The 7,734-nt window shown below is 58.9% G+C and overlaps 1 protein-coding gene and 1 long non-coding RNA gene across 2 annotated transcripts in view; one reads left to right on the plus strand and one right to left on the minus strand.

Moving 5' to 3' along the window:
- LOC109289421 overlaps nt 1–339 on the minus strand; it is a 2,767-nt gene extending 2,428 nt beyond the window's left edge. Inside the window, exon 1 of the long non-coding RNA XR_002095359.1 lies at nt 143–339. This is a non-coding gene — a long non-coding RNA (uncharacterized LOC109289421). The remainder of the gene's footprint in view (nt 1–142) is intronic.
- The window catches only part of GSE1 (Gse1 coiled-coil protein), a 264,182-nt gene that overhangs the window by 171,292 nt on the left and 85,156 nt on the right, over nt 1–7,734 (plus strand). The window lies entirely within an intron of this gene.

Consider the following 7,734-nt stretch of genomic DNA (forward strand, 5'->3'; position numbering starts at 1 on the left):
TTTTTTTTTTTTTGGTTTTTTTATTTTTTTATTTTTTTTGGTTCTGCAAATTCAGGCAGGGGTGCCAAAGAAAGTCTCTCGACAGATGCGGGGAGAGCTTTCTTTTTCTTTAGCTTGCTCCAATCAAGCAGTATTTACTTACGGCGTCTCCTGTTGCGTGAAACTTCTCTCTGTTTTACTGTAATTGCTAATTCACTAATTCCAGCACCCTGTAAAACCAACCGGCGTTTCATCTCTCCGTAGATGTACTGCAGATGGGGTAGAGAAGCTGTTCCAGGAAATGACAGAGAGGTTTGATCTATTGCCACTGAAGTGATATTCCAAAGGATCTAATATATCCCCCCCACCCCCACCTTTTTCCCATACGCTGTGTTTCTGCCTTCTCTGGGTATCCATCAGGTGGTCTATTTTATTTCCAACCAACATCAGGAAGGGAAAAAAAAAAAAGAGGGAGGGGAGGGAGAGAGAGAGAGAGGTGCATTGAAGTGTCAGCCTGTGAGATTTAAAGCAATTAAGGAAAATTATGTGTGGACTATTCAAGGCGCTGTCAAACAGAGAAATCATTGCACACAGCCATTCCCAGCGACCAGAGACATTAGGAAATGCTAATCACACAGGTAGGGTCAAAGCAGATGTAAATTTTAACCTTCCCCGCTCAGCTTTCAAGGGTTTAACAGAGTGATTTTATGATCCTGGTGATGACTCAGCCGCACAAGCCCAGCTGGGCCCTGCAACCGGCTCTGCCTCCGGCTGGACCAGGCCCCGTCCTGCCTGGACGGGGCCCGCGGGGGGTCAGGAGCAGGGAGCTGTGCCTCCAGGTGGGCAGGGGCGAGGAGAGGAGCCTGCGAGGCGTCACCCCGCGGAAGAGCTGAGTTCAAATGCTGGAGCTGGCTCAGTGGTCCCTTCACGAGCATCTCTTGGGGGGTCCCCTGAGGACAGCCGCCTCTCTCGGGGGCCGGCGGGCAGGGGGTGGCTGCAATGCAGGAAGCAATGCCAGCGCCTTGCACTGTTGTAGCACCGTGCTGCCAGGTGGGCCTGCATGATAGCGGGTGACACCTCTAACCCCAGTCCCCGTCCACATCGCCCTCATACGGGCTCACCCACTCTCCCGCCCTGGCGTGTGGCACGGCGCTGGGGAACCCGGGATGCAGCTGGGCTCGCAGCTGTGGGGCGAGAGGCTGCAGGAAATGAGTGGGAGACGGCTCCCTCCACCATGCCTTGGCTAGGGGCCTTTGAAGGCAGGTGCTTGCCCAGGCCACGCGGGGTGGAGTCACATGTCCTTGAGCTGCTTCGAGGACCTGAGAGCCAAACCAGCCCTGACCTCTCCGCTCTTCTCCCCCAGGCCCAGGCTGCTCGAGTGGGTCTGGACCATGCAGGTCTCTTTGGGCGCCCGGTTCCTGAGTGTTTCTTAGCCTCGGTGGGCTGGCAGTTCCCCCCGCCCCTGGCGAGGGATGCTACTCTGACCCCCAGCAGCACGATGCAGCCTGCACTTGACTTCCCGGGCCGGTCTATCCCGCGAGGCTCCGAGGAAGGGAAATTGCCATCCAGTGGCCTTGCGCTTCTCAGCGGGCCCCGACTCCGCCGGCAGCCTGCTTTCAAAGGATCCTGGCTTCCTTTCAAGCCAAGGAGGGAAGCAGCGGGGAATTGAAAGCGCGGAGCTCCCTTCCCCGCTGGCATCAGCTTCCTTGCAGCGTGGGGCCTGGGAGGCCCCGAGTCAGGGCTGGACCCGCTGTACACACCATGCTGCTTTGTCTCTGGGCAAAGCTGGCACCGTGGAGAGGAAGCCTGTTTCCCGCAGGGGAGCCCACAGGGCTGGCTGCTGCGTGCCTTTGGGAAACGGGCAAGCCCGGGGTGGGTGGATTTGACAAGGGGTGCAGCCCCAGGGGTGGTCTCAGGCCTGTGTGGCCCTGAGGTCTGGGTGGGGGGCTGTGCCGGAGGGGGATGGAGGTCTTGGGGGGGTAGACATGCTGGGAGAGTGGGGGGAAGTCAACCTGAAGGACACATGAGCCAGGCCAGACCGGGTGCAGGGGCAAGGTCGGGGGGTTTAGCAGCCTTGGGATCCCCTCCGATGGACCTTTTGGAGATGGGCTTGCAAAGCCGCCGGCTTGGCCTGCTGCTTGCAGGGCTTTGGCTGCTGCACAGCTCCCGGGCTTGCAGCGGGTTTGGGCTGGAGCCCATTCCCCGTCCAGGCTGGATGCCGGACCCCGGGCAGCTGGGCTGTCCTGCCATCCCACGCGGAGCTCCCTTAGCCTTGCTCTCGTCCCACGCTCCGCCCCTGCGAAAGCGGTTGCAGCTCCGGCGCACCGCGGCAAACACGGGGAGTTTGCTGATTCAGGCCCTTTCAAAACAGCGCCTATTTTAGGCTTGGGACGGCAATATTCAGCCGGCGGATCAGCACGGCCGAGGGTTGTCAGCGGTGCTGCCCTGCTGCTGCGGGTTGCGCCGCGTTTGGCGTGAGTCACCGGCTGTGCTGGCGAAGGTGCAGCCTTTCCCCCCAGGGGAAGTGTGTGGGCTGGGTTCTCCAGCACTCGGGGAGGGCGTGCACGGCCCTCTGGAGCCGCCTGCTCAGGCTGGGAGCCGAGGTGGGCGGAAGATGCTGCCGATGTGGGGGTTACCTCCGGTCTGAGACCTTGGAAAGCACCGTGTAGAGCCCCGACCTGGCTCAGAGGGAGCAGGATTGGGCGCTCACCTCCTGCCTCCTGCCAAGTGGCACGAGGAGCAGGGGGTATGTCCTCGCCGGCTCTCCGCGGCCTCGGTGCAGGCCTCTGATTCCTGCAGGGGCAGGTGACCGCGCTCGCCGCGTCCACGCTAAAGAGGCACTTGAGCTGCATTAAAAATGACACCTGTTGCCCTCTCTCGGTCAGCTTGTGCCGGCCGCTGGCTCGCTGCGAGCGTGCAACGAGCGGCCTCCCAAGGGAGGGCAGCGGAGGGGACTTCCCTAGCCTGTCACCCCCAATGCCGGGTGTGACTCAGGGACAGCAGAGCACAGTCAGTGCCCGGGGCGCGAGAGCCCTGTGGTCACCAGCGGCCCCCGGGATGCTGGGTGCCATGGGGGGATTTGTCTCACAAAGGCGTGTGCAGAGAAAGGCCCGGGGGAGATGCCAGGCACCCAGGTGTCGTCGTTTTGGAGTTGTTAAGGGCTGCGAGGGACCTTGCAGATCATCGGTCCGGCCCCCCTGCACCGTCTCCTCCTGCCTGCCCTCGGCACCGCACCAGGCCGTTGGTGCCCCTCTCCCAGGAATTGCACTGAAGCATCTTGCAAACGCAGGGTACCGGGGGGGGGGGAGATTTTCTGGCCCGTGCAACGTGGGGGGCCGGAGTCGAGAAGCTCGGGGCCGGGCCTGGCTGCCCCCCAGCTGCCCTGTAAACACCCCAGGCTGCAACCCCGAGGTGCTAAGACTCTCCCACTTGCTAACATCGTTCTCAGAGGATTAGTTGCAGACGCCCCCCCCTTCCTCCCCTCCGCAGTCCTAAATTCAGTCACCATGGCAACAGTGTCAACCACTTGCTAGTTTCCCTGTGATTATTTGACAAGGGGAAGAAAGGAAGGAGAGAGGGAGGGAAGAGGGGAGATATAAAAGGAGGGAGCGCCGTGCGACGCAGCGGCCCCAGTGATGTCTGGGCGGCTGTGGGCTAATTGCTGCCGCGGCACACGGGGGCGGGGGTTGGGCCCAGTGGGAAGCGGGGGCCAGGATGCTGGCGACCCCCGAAATCCATCCGGCGGCAGGCCAGGGATCGGCGTCGCCTCGGGGCTCCTTTGTGCCGCGCGGCTCTGGCAGGCGTCGAGAGCCGGCAATTAGCCAGGGCCTTTCAGCCGGCCCTGGGGTAAAGGCAAGGGGGGGTGGTCATCCATGCAGGGCTGGCATGGGATTTGGACCTCGCCGAGCTGAGGGAGGGAGGCAGAGATCCCTGTGTGGTGTGGTGGATGGTACAGCTGAATTGCTGCACCAAGTGTCCTTGGTTGTGGGCTCTCCCCTCCCTCAGGCTCTGGGCCTGAGGACCCGTCTTGCTGGGCCTGGAAGGGGACGAGTATCTGGGAAATCTCCCCAACAGAGCAGGGAATGGCATCCATCGCAATACTCTGCAGTGACAAAGACCCCCTCGCTTCTGTCTTATGCCGGGCCCATTTTACAGATGGGAAAACTGAGGCACAGCGGGCGCGAGAGCTGGGTTTCTTCATGGCCAGGCAGGGAATCTCTGGCTCCCATTAAGCGAAGTGATCTGGATGCCTGGCTTCTCCTTCCCGCTGTCCCTTCACCCAGTTTCCCTTCCCTGCGGGAGGTCTGGCCCTCGGGGCGCTGTACAAGGATGGGCTGGGAAAGATGGACGAAGTTAGTGCCAGGGAAACCTTTCTGGGTTAGTTTTTCTGTTCCTAGATGAAGGTTTACTTCCCAGTGGTTTTAAAGATAGCCTGGTCTGTGGCTGCATGGGACAACGGAGACGGGTGGGCTCGTGCGGGCATTGGTGACGCTAGTCATATTGTACATTTTGGTACAATCGATGGACCCCAGGCTGTAGGTACGGGGACCTTCATACCTGCTGCTAAGATGCAGCCACTTCTGGGGTGGAACTGTGCATTCGCGGGTCAGAAGGATTGAACGTGCCCAGGGATTTAGCCTCTCCAGGGCATCTCCCCTTCCCCGGGCGTGCTGCTGCGTGGCTGGGGATGGCTGTGATCTCTCCTGTTGGCTGTGGGCAGGTTGCTTTCCAGGAGCTAAAATGACTGGGCCCAGGTCCCGGCCGGTAGCCTGGCAAGCCGGTTTGTCGCGCTCAGCTGCTTGGAAAGCGAGTGCTCCCCGCCGGCTTTGGCAGGGGACCCTAATCTGTCACCTCGCATCGCCGCACGGCACGGAGAGCATGCAGCCTGCCTGGCGCTGACACGGTGCAGAGGGGCACCGGTCCCTGCCTTCCTGCCACCACATAATGCCCCTACTTGTATCTCACCCTCCCTTGTGCTCCGTCACGAGGGTAAAGGGGCCTAGGAGAGGACGGACGAAGTGCCGACAGGCAGATTAGCATGCAGCAGATGTTACCTTAAAAAGCGAGCGGCCAGGGTCTTCCCCGGATCTTCCCTCCACTTCTTGCAGCCGGGGTCGGAGCGGCGCCTGGCTCCAGGCTGGAGCACCTGCTGGCGCCCGATTCTCCTTGGCACTAGGCTGGCACCGGCTGCCTGTCTCTGACAGCACGTGCAGGTGGCAGAGCCGGTGGGATGCCGTCTGCAGCGTGGGCCAGAAATGCAAAGAAAGCAGCTCTGGAGCTAATGAGAGAGGCATGGCCGGTCGCACCCAGGTGGCTTGTCCCAGCTGTAGACCGGCCGAATCACCCCCATCCGGGGAGACCGATATTGGGGAGCGAGGCCCCTCCGGTCACCAGCCCCCAGGCCTTGCTCTTCCCTCCCTGCCATGCCCTTTCTATGCTGGTCTGTGCTTCACAAAGGGTTAAGCTGCTTTGTTTCCCCTCCTTTTCTCCCATCCTCTCCCCCTTTTCTCTCTCTCTCCTTTTTTTTTAACACTCTAGTTAATTAAATGCGGCTGCCTATTGTCAGAAGACAAAGTTTGATATTTATTACACCTTCGTGCTACCAAATGTCAAAGGCGCACATGCTCCCGAGAAATACTGGCAGGGAATAGCAAACCCAGCATATGTCTGCGTGCTCAGGGCAGGCGCGAACGGCAGGCCGGGGCTGCCACAAATAGTCCGCAGCTCTCTAAATTTGGCTTCAGCGAGCTGCTCAGGATGACAATGTATTTTACAGTTTCTGTTTACATGGGGCGTTCGGTCTGACTCACGGGGAGATCTCTTATCCTGGATAAACATCCCTCTTCCTCAATGAATTATTTAATTGGAAAGAATTAAAGATGCCGGTAAAATCAAAATTGGCGGCCGTTCTTACCCCTCTCTGTTCCCCTGCCGGGGTTTTAATTGCAGGTTGGGCTTTTTTTAGACGGCTTCTCCCCCAACCCTCCCTTCTGCAGCATGTTATTTTTGACAGGGCGAGGGAAGAAAAGAAGGCCACGCGTTGGTTTTATAGGGTGTATTCCTCCCCCCCATCCCTTTCTTTAATAATAATGTTTTAAAGATGTTTGACATCTGTAACAAACAGCTGGCATCCTGTTATGGAAGAATGTCCTTTTATTTCCGAGCAGGTTGAACTGTCATTAATAGTATAATTAGGTGATTATCACCATACAGCAGAAAACTGCTTAATTGCACGGATAGCTTTTCTAGGAGTCCCGTCTTTTTATTGCTGTATTTGTTTTAGCCGCCTGAATTTTCGCTCTGTTTTGTTGTTTTCCACATTGATTATTATTATTTTTTTTTAATGCATGTGACAGCTGTATGCGGGTGACAGTCAGCACCGGTGCGTCGGCTGGGATTAACGTGGCAGGGATTTGGAGGGGGCACCCCCAGAGACATCTTATTTAACCCCTTGTGCATCTGCTGGGTCTTTGCATAAAACAGAGTGCAGCCTTTGAACCACCTAATGACTAGTTTGGGGAAGGGGAGGAATCGCCCGGTTCACCCTGTGGGTTTAAGGAGATTCAAGCAATTCTAGGAGCCTCGCTCCCCTGGTGGGATGTGGCCGTGCTTCTGGGTGCAAAGCCCCAGGCGTTTGCACCCAGGGGTCAGCATGGAGTCGTCTTGCAGCTGGGGTTAGGAGCTGCAGAGTCCAGGCGCTGCTCCCCTTCTCCGTGCGCCCCGGGGATGGTTCCCGCCTGGAGCTGGCACTCTTGGCAGGGCTGGGACTCGCTGCCGGGGGCACAAGGCAGCCAGCACTTCCAAGGGAGGAGGGCTTATCCTCTGTTTCGTACTTGAGGCCAACCCTGCCGGATGAGGGGCCGAGATGTTGCGACTGCCCTAGTGTAGACAGGGCACAGCGATGGCGGTGGCTGGGCCGTCTCTGCCCCCTCGCCGGGCACGTGGAAATGCCCTAGGGGAAGAGCATGCGGCCTGCCACCCGCTCCCTTCTTCCCAGCCAAGTGGCTCTGCCGGCGGCCACCACTCAGCGCTTTCTCCCGCTAAGCACCCACTTCACTGGAACATGGCACTTCCCCCTTGGAAGGGAGATAAAAGCTGGAGATTAAAAGCCAGTCAATCAGATCCCATTGGCGAGTGTCAAGCACAGCGCTCCCCTGACTAAAAAGTCCAGAGTGGTTGAACGCTCACACATCCTGCCTGACAAGATGAAAGCGCTGGGAGCGAACGTGCCTGTCTCGCTTGTAGAGCGAATAAAGGAGACATCCTGCCACCTCGGAGCCTTTGTTAGGAAAACTGTTTCTTGAGCGGCTTTAAAAAAAAAAAGAAGAAGAAGAAGAGCGAGCGAGAGAGATGAGATGATTGTCGCTGGGTCATTGCCTCGGCGTGGAGCTGGGCAGCGGGAAGCCACGGCCCCTGCTCCCCTCAGAGCCGCCTGGGGCTCTGAGCTCGGCCTGTTTCATTGAAGGGCTGTTGCTTGAAGGGCTTGGCTGGTTTCCCTCTGCACGGGTTGGGGAGCCTGTGTCGGCTAGCAAAGCCCACCGGCCCTTCCTGATGTGGCTGTGGCTTCATGTGGCCCGGTAGCCCGGGCTCAGGGGTCTGCAGCAGTGAAGGTTGGATCTCCTTCCTCGTGGCACCCTGTTTTTCCCTCTCATCTGCCTTGAAAAATACCCCGCGAGGCTCCAGCATGTGCTGCACCCACCCCCATGCACCTGGTCAGAGGCTCTGGATGCCTCGGGGGGGGGGGGAGGGGCAAGG

Source organism: Gavialis gangeticus, unplaced genomic scaffold, assembly GCF_001723915.1.
Source record: "Gavialis gangeticus isolate Ggan-Ray unplaced genomic scaffold, GavGan_comp1, whole genome shotgun sequence".
In the NCBI taxonomy this organism is placed as follows: Eukaryota; Metazoa; Chordata; order Crocodylia; family Gavialidae; genus Gavialis; species Gavialis gangeticus.